Raw genomic sequence first — 16,766 nt, 5'->3', positions numbered from 1 at the left:
AAAATGATTGACATTATTGGTGTTATAAAGGTTCAGAACAAAGTGAACACAAATATGTGAATAAAATTTGGGGAGTTATTAATATTTGACATGATTTCCAATTCCCAAGCAGTGAATATGCTATGAATGGAAGCATCAGGATGATGTTTCTGGCTTTACCCATAACAGTCCCATCAGAGGAAATTCTAGGCTCCCTACCAACCCTCTTGAACAAGATGACACTAAGCAGGAAGAAAGCTTTTTAAAAATAAAAAGTGCCTAGATCATAAAATATTAATGTTGATCTCAATGCTTAATGCAGTTTGAATAAACCAGAGTTTTGCAGTTTTCAAAGTATCATACAGCTAAGGCAGAGCTTTATTGATTGATTTTTATCAGCCTCTGAATATTGGAACCTTAGAATGTGGGACTATCAAGTTTCTACAAGTGTTGGGATTTGGCTGTTTGAGTGGCTGCAGGGGCAGAGGCATCCAAGGTCAAGATGGGTGTTATGAGAGCATTGTAGGGTCCAGGCTGACGTGATAAAGGCTGGGAAGTATTTGGGGGTCAGGGGAAAGTGAGAGAACCAAGGATGGAGAAGTTAGTTTTCCTAGGAATGGGTCACCTCATGGAGGCACTGTTGAAAAGATCTGGAAGGAAAGTAGCAGTGGGAGGTTGGGTTAGGGATGAAGAAGTCCAGACCAGTTACAGGATAAGTTTAGGAAAAAAAAAAAAAAAAAAAAAAAAAGAAATAAATAAAAGAAAAAGAAAAAAGAAAAACATAACCTGGGTCAAAGGTGGAGAACTTACATTTTGGTTGCTGGGAGATAATGTGAATTTTGTGTAACTCAAACTCTCAAACAGAATAATAATTTATGTAGTAAGGTAAGTCTCTGGCTTATGTGGTAGAGGCTTTTAGTGCTTACTCTATCCTGTTCACTTCTCATCTCAGCTCAGGGGAGGTTACTCTTGCCCTTCCATCTTTTGTTTGGATGGAGTCATGTAACTAGTCTGGCCCCTGGGTTGTGGGCAAAACTGATGTGTGAACCAAAGTATGTAATTATTGGTGTTATGACCCACCACTCCTTTCCCTCTGCTATCAGAAGCTGAGATATTCTACATGACAGAGACTCCAATATTCTGGGTGCTAGAGTGAGGACAACGTGGAGTAGAGAGTCCCCACCCATAGACCCGCTGATGTGAGATACACATCAGCAAGAAATAACATATTGTGTTGAGCTACTGAGATTTTGACATAGTTTATGATCTCAGCATAACTTATTCTGAAAGACACAATTCAGATGTGCATGTATTATCTATTATTTTCTATAATTTATTTCACTTGACCATCAAGTCTGCATCTCATTAGAGGCTGGCCAGGGAACTTAAAATGTGCCAATTAATGGTAACAGTCTCATTTTATATGCATATTCAAGCTCTCAGAGTTTCTTCCCTGGACAATACAGTATCTCGGCATAGAGGGCAGCTCATTTATACTTATGGCAGAGGGGAGAAGAGGGCTTTATGCTCTTGCTGTTCCCTGGATACCCTACTGGCTTCAACTGCAGAAGCTGATGGCTAGGACTGCTGCTGATTCAGTTCTATTTAGGTTCTCCTTGGCCTTGCTAGGAGAACAGGCCCTCTCCTAGGTCCTCAGCTCTCAAGTCACAGCTAAGCCTTATCCAGTATCTTTGCCCAGGATGTCCACTCCATGGCCCATGTCCATCCAATGGAGTTACTTTTCCATGGCCTGGTAATCTTTACTCTCAGCTACAATTTTTGTGCCCCTCATTGGCCTGTGGGCTTGTCTGAATCCTGTTTTTGTTACCTTCTCTCTATCTTGTATTTCTATCCTTTCATCATACACTCCTAGTACCTGAGCTAAGGAGCAGAGGGATGGGAGCACTGGCCCCTTATGAGATTAAGCAAACCCTTCCTCCTGCAATCTTTTCTTCTTAATCTTTTTTCCCCTCCAGATGGGGTATGACCTGCCCTGTCTGTTGGGGATGCCCCCTAAGGCATTCCCTTCTTCCTGTTCATCTGCAGACATCTTTGTTCTAGTTGGCTCTGCCTCCTTTCCCAAGGCATTAAGCCTCATGGCTTAGTCTTAATAGTGAATATGATTAATGAGGACAATTTTTTTGAAACTTTGGGTTAACTTTTAAAGATAATTACATTCGCATTTATAAAGTACTTTCTCCATGGAAATTCTGCCTACTAGCCTGACATTATTATCATTTGCTGCCCACTTGGCAGTGAATCTCGTGGCCTCCAGTGTGTGGTCAGCCTGTTGAGGAGTGTGGACTCACCTGGGGTAGACGCTCATGGTTCAAGTTGGTGAGTCAACTAGGAGAGCTTTTGGATCATTATATATGAAATATTTGTCTGCAGTGAAATAAGCCAAGAGTTTAGCCTCAAATTCCCATGGGAATCCTATGGGAAATACAATCTTTTCTCTTAGGTCTGCCTTGTTTTCCTGAACACCGTAGCCCAGTTTCCTCTAGGGGCTCATTCACAGAGAGTCATGGCTGATGCCAAGACTAGCAAGGATCAAATGAATAAATACAAAGACGTACAATTTTTTAAACTTTCTTTTGGTCACAGCTTTGTTCCGTACATTGAGGCTTTGAGTGGATTTTGTCTTAAGACAAATTCTCCTTTTTGTATAGGGCACATTGTCTAATTCTGTCCCTCTCTAATGGGGTATGTACATAAATATGAGGTCCATGGATCATTTTAAGTCAAACCCCTGGGAGTCTTCCCGTTTTTAAGCCTTGAGGATGGTTTGACCTGGAGACCGTTAGTTGCTTTTCATGGAAAATAATAATTACTCAAGAGCTTTTAAATTCTGTTTTTAGTTTGCTGCTGAATTTTTTTAGCCATGTATGATCTTGTATTTGTTGAACCCAAGATACTCTTTCAAGTCCCCACCAAACAATCAAATTATATTTCAGAAATATGCCATCTGTCTTTGTCACTCTCAGATGCTAAAAGCTTGTGTTAGATGAGAGCTGCTACATTTTTCTCTGGTGGCAGGGACGATACAGAGAAAACTATTCTTCCCTCTTTAGTTAACACAGTGATGGTGGGTGCATGTTTGCGAGAAGAGGCATGGCATTTTTGACATAAGGTGAATTCCTAACAGCTGTCTTGAAATGAATCTCTTGATTTATTTATTTATATTGAACAACTTTGTCTATTTCTCGGGTTTACTTCTTACCCAAGCTACTTTTATGACTACTAGTTCCTGCAGAACTAAATCTGCTTCATGCAGGTGCAGTTAGACTGAGACTTGCAATGCACTCATGCCATGGCCATGTACCTCTAGTTTCATGCCTTATGGCTTGCTGGTGCCACAGACATGGAATTCTGCTCCATACTTACAGATATTCAAATTTCTAAAACTTCAGAGGAGTAAACCCTGGAGTGGGAGAAAGGAGGAGACAGATAAATGCTTCCCTCTTTTGTCCCCAGGATGGACACTTCTGAGATGGAGGTCATAAGACTCTGGCACATCCTGGTAGACCAAGCACTGGCTGCTCACAGTGGTGGCCAACTCAGTAACACATCATAACACAGGGATGTGTTATTCCAAATAACTTGTATATTCCAAAACACTTGTATATTGCAAAATAAACTATCTGCAAGGAAGTTTTTGCTTCAGGCTCTGCTTTGGGGGAATCCAGGCTGAGACAGAATTCTTCCTCATAAAATAGGAGCTAGCATATTTTCTTGTTTCATATAAAGTGTACCAATAGAGAGTCAAACATAAAGAGAAGCCTTTCTCAGTTTGGTGAAGATGTGCATGTCTATGTATGTGTCTGACTATATAACTGCATTACAAAGCTAGGTCTAGTAATGATTTAGTTATCCACATAAAAAGACAGATGAATTACCTAAAAATTATGTATATTTGATATTGAGATACACCCACTCCCATATTTACTGACAGTCAAAACTCTTCTATTCCTAGCTCCAAGTTTCTTCCACCTTGATACTTCTTTTATAACCTAGAATCCTGTGGTATGATGGTGGGGAAGAGATCTTGGGAAATCCACAAAGCTAATAAACTAGTTTAACTCTAAGAATTAAATTGTTATTATCTGCTGCTTGACATAATTCATATTTTATTCCCATCAAATAATTAAGGATTGGTTGAATTGATAATGATGATACAGTATGATTTCTTTTTACTTTAAAAACCTGTTCAGTTTGAAACATTGTCAAAATTGCCATCAGGAGAATTTAGGGGGTTGAAAGAGAAGGGAGTTAGAAGAACACCTTCTTAAGTGAAGTTGACCCCCCTCCAAATTCTAGTGTCTCATGATCATGCAGAGGAATTCTGATGACCATTTCCATAATCAATGTCTTGAGGAGGAATTTATTTTCTAGCCCAGGAAAATAGGATCCTATCAGAATCTCAAAGGTATGAGAATGTTACAAGAGAGCTTTGGAAAAGGGGTGTCCCTGAAATTTGGCCATCCATCAGGGATGCAGAAATTGGGTTTCTACTCATTTGATAGCATGCTTCAAATTATTTTTTATCCTATTACTGCTCCTTTCTTTGTAACCAGTAGATACCATGTGGATTCTGGCTTCTTTATGCTTTTGCCAGCACAGGCAAAAATTAGAGAAAACTTGGAATTACCCTTTTTCTTGTGGTTGCATTATGTGAGTAATTATCCATCATGGAATCCCTTCAACCTTCTGTTCAGTTTTGATCACTTTATTTCCTTTGGTGAATTATAAGAACCATGATTGCACATATGTTCTTTTTATAAATCTTTAATAAAACTCCAGTTGGATAAAGAATTTGAGAAATTGATTACATTAATTAGAACTATTTTGGTTGCAAATGATAGAAAGCCAAGTAACAGTGGTTGAAGCAGAGATGCTGTGGTGTCTCAAAGATCTCAAGAGCAGAAGTGGGACTGGGCTGCCAATGTCCAGTGGGCCTCTGACTTCACCTTTTGCCTTTCTGTGTCTTTGTCTTTACTTTTCACTTAATTTCCTTCTTCCTCACTCTCTCAACTGGTGTACTCTGCTCACATGGGAAGGAAACATGGCTGTTAACAGAACCTATCTGAGTTTTTCATTTATAGTTGCAGTCAGCTGGGAAGAGATTGACCTTCCTTGTTTTCATCTGCCAAATCCCTGTTGAAGGACCCTAAGTGGTCAGCTTGGATCCTATGCTTACCCTAGAACCAATCTGCTAGCCAGGACAGGTCATGGGAAGTGAGTGGCCTACACATCTTCTCCTGAACCAATTAACTGAAGTCAGGGGACACTTTGTGCAAGATCATTGGTCTAGAGTTTACCATCTTGATAGAGTAGGGCAGAGGATGGGAAGGTGTGATTTCCAGAAGAAAGTAGTGGAGGAGTACAGGTGGCTGTATGTAGTTTAGCAAAAATAGTTCATTACATTGATTTGAAGGAATTAGACTCTCATAGTCAATAAGGTAAATTTTACAAAAAATATCAAATGCGTCTGGTGCTGTGAGTTCCTTTAGAAAAAGTGTTTTGTTTTTTCTTTCAATTTACTTATTTATCTTTTATTTCCATATGTTTTTTGGGAACAGGTAGTGTTTGGTTACATGAGTAAGTTCTTCAGTGGTGATTTCTGAGATTTTGGTGCACCCATCACCCAGGTAATTGTCTGCTGCTTGAGATACACTGTACTCAGTCTGTAGTCTTTTATCCCTCACCCCCCTCTTACCCTTTTCCCCAAGCCTCCAAAGTTCATTATATCATTCTTATGTCTTTGCATCCTCATAGCTTAGCTCCCACTTATAAGTGGGAAGATACGATGTTTGGTTTTCCATTCCTGAGTTACTTCACTTAGAATAATGGTCTCAAACTCCATCCAGGTTGCTGTGAATGCCATTATTTCATTCCTTTTTATAGCTGAATAGTATTCCATGGTATATGTGTGTTTGTATGTGTGTGTGTATATATATATGTGTGTGTGTGTGTGTGCGTGTGTGTGTATCTCACAATTCCTTTATCCACTCATTGATTGATGGGCATTTGGGCTGGTTCCATATTTTTGCAGTTGCGAATTGTGTTGCTATAAACGTGTGTGTGCAAGTATCTTTTTCATATAATGACTTCTTTTCCTTTGAGTAGATACCTAGCAGTGGGATTGCTGCATCAAATGGTAGTTCTACTTTTAGTTCATTAAGGAATCTGCACACTGTTTTCCACAGCAGTTGTACCAGTTTACATTCCCAGCAGTGTAAAAGTGTTCCCTTTTCACTGCATCCCTGCCAACATCTATTTTTTTTTCAACTTTTTGATTATGGCCATTCTTAAAGGAGTGAGGTGGTATTGCATTGTGGTTTTGATTAGTATTTCCCTGATCATTAGTGATGTTGAGCATTTTTCCATATGCTTGTTGGCCATTTGTGTATCTTCTTTTGAGAATTGTCTATTCATGTCCTTCGCCCGTTTTTTGAGGAGACTTTTTTCCTGCTAATTTGTTTGAGTTCCCTGTAGAGTCTAGATATTAGTCCTTTGTTGGATATATAGATTGTGAGGATTTTCTCCCACTCTGTGGGTTGTCTGTTTACTCTGCTGATTGTTTCTTTTTCTGTGCAGAAACATTTTAGTTTAAGTCCCATCTATTTATCTTTGTTTTTGTTGCATTTACTTTGGGGTTCTTGGTCATGAAGTCTTTGCCTAAGCCAATGTCTAGAAGGGTTTTTTCAGTGCTCCAGAATTTTTATGGTTTCAAGTCATTCTTCACAGAACTAGAAAAGACAATCCCAAAATTCATATGGAACCAAAAAAGAGCCCACATAGCCAAAGCAAAAAGAACAAATCTGGAGGCATCATATTAACCAACTTCAAACTATACCATAAGGCCATAGTCACCAAAACAGCATGGTGACTGTAGTATAAAAATAGGCACATAGACCAATGGAACAGAATAGAGAACCCAGAAATGAAACCAAATACTTACAGCTAACTGATCTTTAACAAAGCAAACAAGACCATAAAGTGAGGAAAGGACATTCTATTCAACAAATGGTGCTGGGATAATTGACAAGCCACATGTAGAAGAATGAAACTGGATCGTCTTCTCTCACCTTATACAAAAATAAACTCAAGATGGTTTAAGGACTTAAATCTAAGAATAGTGGTGTTTTAAAATATTAATATCTAGTTCCTTATTATGTCATGGATAAAGGTGATATAACAAATAAGTAAAAACATCCAGTGGTATTAAAAGTATGTGAATGTTGCAATGTTGATAGCAATGAAAATGAAATATCAAATCATTATAATTGGGTTTCATTTGCCCAGTTACTAAAATGCCCTTTCAATTAAATGTGTATTTATTTTTATTTGCTATTAATTATGCAAATAATAAGTGATTAAGCAGCCATACTCTGGGAATATTTTGCTTGGTTTGATATTTTTAACTTTGCCATGTACTGGCTGTATGGCCTTGGAAAAATTATGTATGTCCCAGATTACTTATCTGTAATTGGGATAATGCTTGTGTGTTTTCAATAAGGTTATTGTGAGATAAAATTAGGTAATACAAGTAAATTGCTTAGAATAGCGCCCAAAATGTAGTCAGTATTCAATAAATGTTAGCTATTGTTATTATTAGTATACTTTTGGGCATTATGACGTTCAAGATTATAAATGAATGGTAAAAGATGAACTTTCTTATATAGCTTTTAACCTTTCATTGAAATGTTCACTTAAAATAAGCTCCTTGCAAAAAGTTTGTAAGTACCGTCACATAAAGATACAAAGTCAAGGTTACTGGCCATGCTTTGAAGACGTGAGCCACAGTCTGCTCTAGGTATTCATTAAAACTTTTCCCAAATGTTCTGTTTCATAGATGTTCCAGCACTCTTTCCTTCAGAGCACACAGTAGGATTTTATTTTCTACACTTTCTATGGTAAGTGCGGCCGTGTGACTTGCTTTGGCCTGTGATTCATAACATATCTGGATAGAAACTTTAAGAGTCAAAGTATGTTTTGCCACATTCTCTTTTCCTCTACTATGACAACTGACCACCTCTAAGATAAGGCTTCTGCAGTAGCCTGACTCTCTCATTGAGATTGACAACTCACAATGGCTACGAGGCATGATCAACAAAGAAATTTTTGGTATTTTAAACCACGGAGATTTTGCTGTCTTCAATTCCAGTGAATCTAAGGCCCTTCAAATAAAGCCTCTAAAAAGGAGGGTATCTTCAGGCATTCAGTGTGGCTAGGCTGGTTCTTTATTGACTACATACAAGAATGAACATCTGCATAATTAGGTTATCAGTTTCAAAGAACATCATATTACTAAGAGCAAACATTCGAATGCAGGATAAAAACACCCACATTTTGTGCAACAATGCTGTTATTATTTAAAACTCTGGCATCAATTTAAAATTTATATTAAAGTAATAAATTTCGAACCCATCGTCATAGAAGCAGATCTCATTTTTAAGGCTGCCACCTCCTTTTGCCTTGTAAGGCCCATATACACATCATTCCAACACTTCCTAATGCTAGTATTGATAAACTATCTTTCATTGCCCTGTCTAGTTTTACTTATCCATTAAAACCATCTTTCTCTCCTCTAATTTATGACACCTAATTTTCTCTATCCAGAAATTCCTTCAGGTTAAGTCATTTTTTATTTTTTTAACCCATCTTAAAACTTAAGCACAGTTTATTTGTTCCTTGGAAAGAATGTTTTCTGTAATTTCTGGGCAAGGAATGAGTATCCAGTTGGGTTAAGGACAAGTTTTAAACTTGTGGAAATTTGATTTTATTGCAGATAGAGTTTTGCTGTACCATTTCCTCCACTTTCAGTTGGCCAACAAAATCTTTTTAGTTTTTTTCCTCTGAAGTGCCTCTCAAGTCCACTCACACTTTTGCATTCCATGGACAGCACTATAGATCAGGTTCTCCTTATCTCTTGCTCATAAATTTCAGGCTACCCTCTTGGTTTCCCTGGGACTATTCTTGCATCTACCATCAGAATTACCATTCTGGAAACCAGATTCTAGAAGCCCACTATCTGCCCAGGGACTTAAATGAATGCTTCAGCATTTACAGTCCCTCTTCCATCTTATATTTCCTCCACCACCTCCCAGGCTGCCATACCCACAATTCTCTAATGACACTCTCTTGCTATTTGCTGCAAATGTTATAGCTCTTCTAGTCCCTGATGCTCTCACCATGATCTAAAGTATCTTTCTCTTCTAGCTTGTAATACTTTGCTGGGGCTGCAATAATAAATACCACAGATGGGAGGCTTAAACAACAGAAATTTATTTTCCCACAGTCCTGGAAGCTGGAAGTCTAAGATGCAGATGCCAGCAGAGTTGGCTTCCTCTGCAGCCCCTTTCCTTGGGTCACAAATGATGGCCCTCTCGCTGCCTCTTCCCATGGTCGTCACTCTGTGCATATGCACCCTGGCATGTCTTTCAGTGTCCTAACCCTCTCTTCTTATAAAGACACCAGTTTGATTGGATTAGGGCCCACCCTATGGGCCTTGTTTTAACTTAATCACCTCTTTATTGGCCCTATCTTCAAATACACTCATATGTTGAGGCACTGGGGGTTAGGGCTTCATGGGACTTTGGTGGAAGAACACAATTCAGCCTATAACATACCCCATTTGCCAACTATTTATCCTTCAATATCTACTTTCCTGGGAAGCTGTCCTTGACTCCTCTAATTACTAGCTCCTTCGTGCTCCCATAGCCCTTGGTACTTACCTCTGTTGTCACACTAACTGTACAATATTGTAATAATTGATGTCACAGATTGGTAAATTCTTTCACATCTAAGACTATCCTGCACATTGCAGGAAATTTTAAGTCTCTAGCTTCTGACCAGTAGCACCTCCTGGCCTTTATGGTGACCCAAAATATCCCCAAATATTTCCAAACAATCTGAGTTTTGAACACCTTGGATACTCTCAAAATCTCTTCAAATTCTGGGATTCTATGAGATCATACATATTTTTTGACAGTTAAATATATGGCAAATGCCTCTTTACCTGAAATCTATGCTAATTAGAAAGCTCAGATAACCAGTCTGTTTTGTATGTGTTGTGGGAGTAGATAGTGTATATTCTGACTCTATCTTTGTATTTTGAGAAAGTAAGTAAGTCAATAATTTGTGTTAATTCTGAAATGTTGCATATAAGGCACATCATTGGGATTTAACCCAATCTTTAATCCTTTTGCAGCTTACAAAACGGTAGCCATTGGCCACATATGACTATTTAAATTTAAAATCAGATGACCTAAAATTAAGTAAAATTAAGAATTCAGTATCCCAGTCATACTTGTCACATTTTATTACACATGTGCCTAGTTGCTGTCATATTGAAGAGTGTAGATACAGGGGACTTCTCTCCACACAGAAAGCTCTAATGATGTGGTTTCTACTGTCCTAGTTTAACCAGTTATGACTGACTCAAGCTATGTCATGCAACATTTTATTTTACTCAGTTCATTTTTAATACAGAAAATCTCATTATATTCTAATTATCTGCAATCCAGACATTAAAACTTTGCAAGAAGGCTGAACATTTACTATAATTCATAAAATATACATTTGGCAATTAAGATGTTTTAAATTTTTATAGGATGATCAGAATCTAGAAGAACTGACAGCCCAGATTTTTATACATGGAGGCCTAATAAGACATGTTTATCTGTTTTGAAGAGCCTTGCAACCACAGGCATTTCCACAGTCAGCCCTTCTCATACAAGTTTGGAGCCATTAGAGACAGGAAAAGTCACCCTGATTTGACACAAGTCTTTTGATTGCGTGAGCTCACCTGCTGAAGGAGGCCTGCTTGCTGCCTAATGTTAGGATTAAAGAGTTTGTCTGGAGGGGGCCCGTTTCACTGTTTTGCCTCGCTGGAACCTCACATGTCTCCATCCTGTCCCAGAAGGCAGGAATAGAGCTTGAAGTCTCAGAATGAATGAGGCAAGTGTAAGATCACAGGTAGGTGGATGAGTCCCTCATGAGCACACGTGCTATGTTTTAATTAGTGGAGCTTTTCTTATCTCCATGGCTGTATTTTAATTGCCTGTGAGGCAGCCTGGCTTCCTAGATGAAGGCTCACACAGTCCCTTGGAGACCCAACAATGATTTATTGCTGCTTATCCAAAAGTTCCAGATGGCTTCCTGTTACGGCAGCTTTAACTCAACTCACAGTTACAGGTAAGAGACCTATAGGTGAGAGCCAAGCTGATTGTCAGACCCTCTTACCAATCTCTAACTGTGAGAATCCATTCCTCTTTGGAGAACCCTTTAAATGGGTAAATAACCTCTTGTATTGTGCAGTCCCAATAGCTAGCACTGATGACATATTTACCTGGCACTAGGCACTGGGCTAAGATTTTTACATCTATATTTCACTTATTCCCCACAACTAGATAAGGAGTGTTTTATTACTAGCTTTGATCTCAGAGACATTATGTAACCTATTGAAAGCCATACAGCAAGGAAGATATAGGGCTGAGATTTGAACCCAGGCAATCTCACTCCACTGTGTGTGTGTGTGTGTGTGTGCACGTGTGTCACATATGACTCTATTAAATGTTTGACATACTTTTCTATTTCAACTTTACAGTCCTATACAGTAGAAAAGGGCCCAACATAAAGTCAAAGAAAGAGTCAAGGACCCCAACATAGACAAGTTAAATTTCAAAACCCCTCAACAAACTGACCTTCTTGTCCTCAGACAAAATCATGCCTACAACATGACGTGACAAATAGGAGAGGACAGACCTGGAGAGGAAGAGACTACCTGCCTATGTGACAGACCCCTTCCAATTAGACTATACTTTCCATCAAGAGTTACTCTGGTAACCTCAGAAAAGGGGCAGTTATTCTTTTTTTTTTTTTCTTTCCAAGACGTAGTCTTGCTGTGTCACTCAGGCTGGAGTACAGTGTCATGCTCTTGGCTCATTGCAACCTCCGCCTCCCGGGTTCAAGCAATTCTCCTGCCTCAGCCTCCTGAGTAGCTGGGATTACAAGTGCGTGCCACCACGCTCAGCTACTTTTTTTTGTTTTTAGCAGAGACAGGGTTTCACCATGTTGGCCAGGCTATTCTTGAACTCCTGACCTCAAGTGATCCTCCCACTTTGGCCTCCCAAAGTGCTAGGATTACAGGCATGAGTCACCATGCCTGGCCTAAGGGGCAGTTATTCTAAAGCTATATCTGGGGCAAAGAAAAATGAAGGATCTCACAGAAATCTACCCAGTGGGTAGAGTGGACCCAAGAGGTGGACTGAGGTTTGGGATCTGAGAAAGTTCAAGGGTTTCAGGAATCTACTCTTTGGGTTCCTCCATTATCAGGATGAGCTTCTTGGTACATCTGGTTCTCTCTGAGATGCCCACATCTGCCTCATGCCACCATCTGCCTTATTCCCTTATTTCCAATGCCACTGATGAAAGAAAAGATTGGATTCATTCTGCAATATCCATCATCTCCATTTGGGCAGAACCCCTCCTGCCCAAACCAAAGGCAGATGATTGGCTGCCTTTGTGTCAGGTGCCCACCCAAGGCCCAATCACCTGTAGCTCGTGGGGCAGGGCAGGATAAGGATGGGTAATTTTTTTTGCCTGTGAGGCAGCCTGGCTTCCTAGATGAAGGCTCACACAGTCCCTTGGAGACTCAACAATGATTTATTGCTGCTTATCCAAAAGTTCCAGATGGCTTCCTGTTATGGAAATATAACATTTGAGTGGGACATAAGAAATTAAAAATCTTTGCCCCCTAGATTAAACCTCCTGCAGAGTTGTTTCCCACAGAATGGGCTGGGGATTTATGGGCATTGAAATTCATGTATCATTTACAGAGAAAAAGTACTGCAATTTTACATAAACAAGATTAAAATTCACTCCTGTCTAGTGGCTGTTTACATTTTGGGAGGTGATTTCTCAATTTTCTCCTGGTTACATAGCTCTTTCCATAATAAGTCAACCCAAAGTACTCCCCATCCCCTTGCAAATCACATTTAGATACAATTCCTATGCATTCTATATGTTAAAAATGTTTTCACTAGGAAATTTCTCTGACTCAAAGTCACCCTAAAACAGGATGCCCAGCTTCTGAAGGTCTCATCTGGGATTTTGGTTGAAGGTTTCAGGCCTTAAATTCTAATTTTTTAGTATTTTATTGGACATATAACCATTCTCACAAAAATTCTGAGAGGTAGTGTTTTCTGCTGGCATATACCCTACCTAGTGGTTCTCAGCTCTAGCTGCACAGCAGAATCACCCAGGGAACTTTTAAAAAATACTTCTGCCAGCAACGTACCTGAAAATTCTGACTTAATTGTTCTGGGAAGGCCTGAGCACATTTAAAAAGCTCCCCGGGTGATATTAATGCAAAGCTGGCATTCATAACCACAGTTCTCAAAGTGTGGTCCCCAACCAGCGGCGTCAGGATCATCTGGAAACTTGTTAGAAATGTAAATTTTGGAGCTGCATCCGAGACCTCCTGATTTAAAAACTTTGGTGTTGGGCCCAGCTATTTGTGCTTTAACAAGCCCATGGGGAGATTCTGATGCAGGCTAAAGTTGCAGAACCACTGGTCTACAAGGAGCTGTTTAATTTATTGTAACTCTTCCTAGAACCAAATCTCAAACTTTTGAACTAAGCCTCTTGGAGGTGGCCTCCTGAGTCACATTTGTCACGCAGCTTAACTGACTTCCTTAGAGCTGCACTGGGCTGTCTTATTGCTTAGCAGAAGGTTAATTGTTTTGATAATTTTGGCAATCTTCAGCTCGTTTATTTATGATTATTAATTACCAAAATAAAACAGCTAGTTATTCCCCCTCAGTGGGCTCCCTTTATTATTTCTTTTTTAACATGATTGTTTTACTAATTGTTTCAGACAATCGTTTTCTCCCTGCACCTGTTCCATGACATGATAAATTCACCAGGTGTTAAGTGGCCGCTGGTTCTATTTTCAGCTGCCATGATAAAATTTTAACATTTTGGGGGAGTAAAGGCTCAACTATTCACCAATATTTTTGAAGCTAAATATTTTTACAAATACATGAAGTATAATGTGTTTGCCATAAAAGCAAAAAAATCTATCTCAATAGAAACCTAGTACAGGGTATCATAGTGGATCTAAAATCCAGGATGCAATGCAGTCATTGTCACTGTATTGTAATTGTCTGTTTGTGAGTCTGTCCCCTGCTAAAAGGGGGGTTCTGGACTGGTGGTGCATATCTTATTCTTTTCTGACTGTTAGAGTGGCTGGTGTACAGTAAACACTGAATGCATGTATGGGGGAATTAATAAACCAAAAAAGGAATGATGACATCATGCAACACCAGCTGGCCAGATCTAGGGTATCACGTTTATTTTTTTCTGGGGGCCATTCTCTAAAACACTCAATGGTGACACAGTTCAGAGGTAAAAATCAGGCTGGGGCATTAGAATTCTTTGGGCTAGGTAAGAGAATCTGGGGGAGGAAAGGGGACTGCTGCATAAGTTTGGAGCTCCTCCTTTGTTGGAATGCAGTGGATTCTCCCTCTCCGCTGTGGAAGAGTGGGAAGGCTCGATGCTCCCCTGTCAGTGAGTGGGGTAAGAGAATGGCTTGGAGTGTCAGAGTGCATGCACAGTTATTATAGTGATTGAGAAGGCATTAACATGCTTTGGTGGGAAGGCAAAGTTCTTCTATCCCTGGGGTCTGAGATATCTATGGTGGGCGGTGTGGGGGAGAGCTGGGGAAATGGTAGCCCATTTGAGCATATTTCCCCAAAGAGGCAAATGGACAATAGGTTATTTAAAGTTGTACGTTTAACACTATAATGAGAAAGCCCTGCAGCAAGTAAATTATAAAGTTATGAAAGGTGGCATCCTGCATCGCCAGCCCCACCAAGTCAACCTCTGGCTTCACTGTGACTGGGGTGGGGTGTGGAAAGAGAAGCGGTTGTGGAGCTAGGCAGAGGCTTAGAGTGGAAGCTGTCTGAAAACAGCAGGTCACCTCTGGAGGCAGCCTTATGCTGGGGACCTTATACCGGGGAAGGGGGATTGGAGCATCTGATTGTGGGATGGATAAGATGGCCCTTCTGGTAGTTCTCAAACCTCACAGGACGTAGGAGAGTCTATGAGGGACTGTAAATTAATAAGGAACATTAAGCTTGTGAAGGTCTCAGAACAAAACTTTCTTCCTCTGTGACCCAGGCATGGGCACCATTTGGCATGATGGTATGTGAAAGGCAAAGGACTTTGAGATGAGGGAAGCACAAAAAGAACCATTTCTGCCCATTTTTAGCCCAGGAAAACAACCTGTTTCTTTGATGAATGATTTGGATTTGGTGGTTTCCAGATTAGTCAGTTTTTTCATGTCTTGCTCTTCCTTCGTACCTCCTCTGCGTCTACCAGCCCTTAGACCATACACTTCTATTCCATTTCCCCTCACCATTCAAGTTGTCTCCAGTCCACTGCACCAGATTAGCTATCAATAATCTATTAATATATGAAAATATAGCTGTATTTTGCATCCACACTAGGGCTGTTAGCACACACATGCATTTTCTTAACAGCCAAAACATGAAGAGTTTCCGGTTATTACGAACATTCACAGAACAACTGGCCATTAGAAGCCTCCTTCCAGTTCTTCCTGTGAACCTTGCTATTCCTCAGGACCTTTGCTATTCCCCTATCTGGAATATTCTTCCCCTCCCTTTTCACTGAGCTAAAACCAACTCATTCTTCAGTTTTGTGAAAGGAAAATAAATCTGGGGATCCCAAAATCACTAAACTAAAAGGAAAAGTCAAGCTGGGAACTGGGTCACTCAAACCTCCCTCCCCTTTTAGTTCCTAAATAAGATGGCTGCTAGATGAACAGCTACACCCTTCCCCCATATTCTGCAAAAGGAAATTCCTAATGAGCTCCAAAGATCTTTACCCTAAGGTTTTTCTGTTTAAATTTCACCATAGTAATGTAAATCGATAGCTTATCTTTACAGGTGCAGTCATCCCCTGCCCACCAGACGTAAAAGCATATCTGATTGTTCCGTTGTCCCATTTTGTCTATGTTATCTTACATAAAAATGCAGATTCCCTGCATTTTTCCTCTGTCCCATTTGTCTATGTCATCTTATTGTAAAATAATGCAGATTCACTGAGCCAGACAAAGGCATGAATAACTATTTTTCCTAACGCCCCTCTTACATGAAAATTGTGTACTTCTTAATATTCCGCCCTTTCCCCTTTAAATGTGGAGCCCTCAAAATATCTTCGGAGTAAGGCATAGGTGCACATCCTTAACTTTGGCAGATAAACCTCCTCAAATGATTGAGACTTGTCTCATCATTTTCTTGATTGATAGTTTTAAGTTCAAATGTAGTAATTACAATACTAGAGCAAAATGGCAATGCTAATATTTCAGTATTTGTTTCAAGTTTTAACACCACTATTTTATTTTTCAAAAAGTACTAGCACCACATAATGGTTAAGAGCATGAGCTCTGGAACCAGACTGTCTCACTTTGATTCTCAGCTCTATCATTTACCACTATGTGACCTTGGGCAAGTTGTTTAACCTCTCTGAGCTTCAGCCTCCCCATCTGCAAGTGGAGATAATACTGATACCCACCTCATAGGGGTGCTGTGAGCATCAAACAAGTAATATGTGTTTTAACAACTCGATTAAAAATAGAAACTTAATATTTAATACATTTTCAAATGCAAACATATTTAAACCTATTACTAAATGAAATGAAAATATTAATTTATAAAAAGTCATTAAACATACATTGTTCTGCTATGAATTATTTGAAG

The 16,766-nt window shown here is 39.6% G+C and overlaps 1 long non-coding RNA gene across 1 annotated transcript in view; it reads left to right on the top strand.

The window, feature by feature from the left end:
* The window catches only part of LOC108584698, a 100,129-nt gene extending 88,217 nt beyond the window's left edge, over positions 1–11,912 (top strand). The window contains exon 5 of the long non-coding RNA XR_004182289.1: positions 7,835–11,912. This is a non-coding gene — a long non-coding RNA (uncharacterized LOC108584698). The remainder of the gene's footprint in view (positions 1–7,834) is intronic.
* Positions 11,913–16,766: the final 4,854 nt, after the last annotated feature.

This window comes from Papio anubis, chromosome 2 (genome assembly GCF_008728515.1).
Source record: "Papio anubis isolate 15944 chromosome 2, Panubis1.0, whole genome shotgun sequence".
NCBI classification, from domain to species: domain Eukaryota; kingdom Metazoa; phylum Chordata; class Mammalia; order Primates; family Cercopithecidae; genus Papio; species Papio anubis.
Note: the sequence above shows the minus strand (reverse complement) of the source record. Positions and strands in the feature narration are given on the sequence as shown.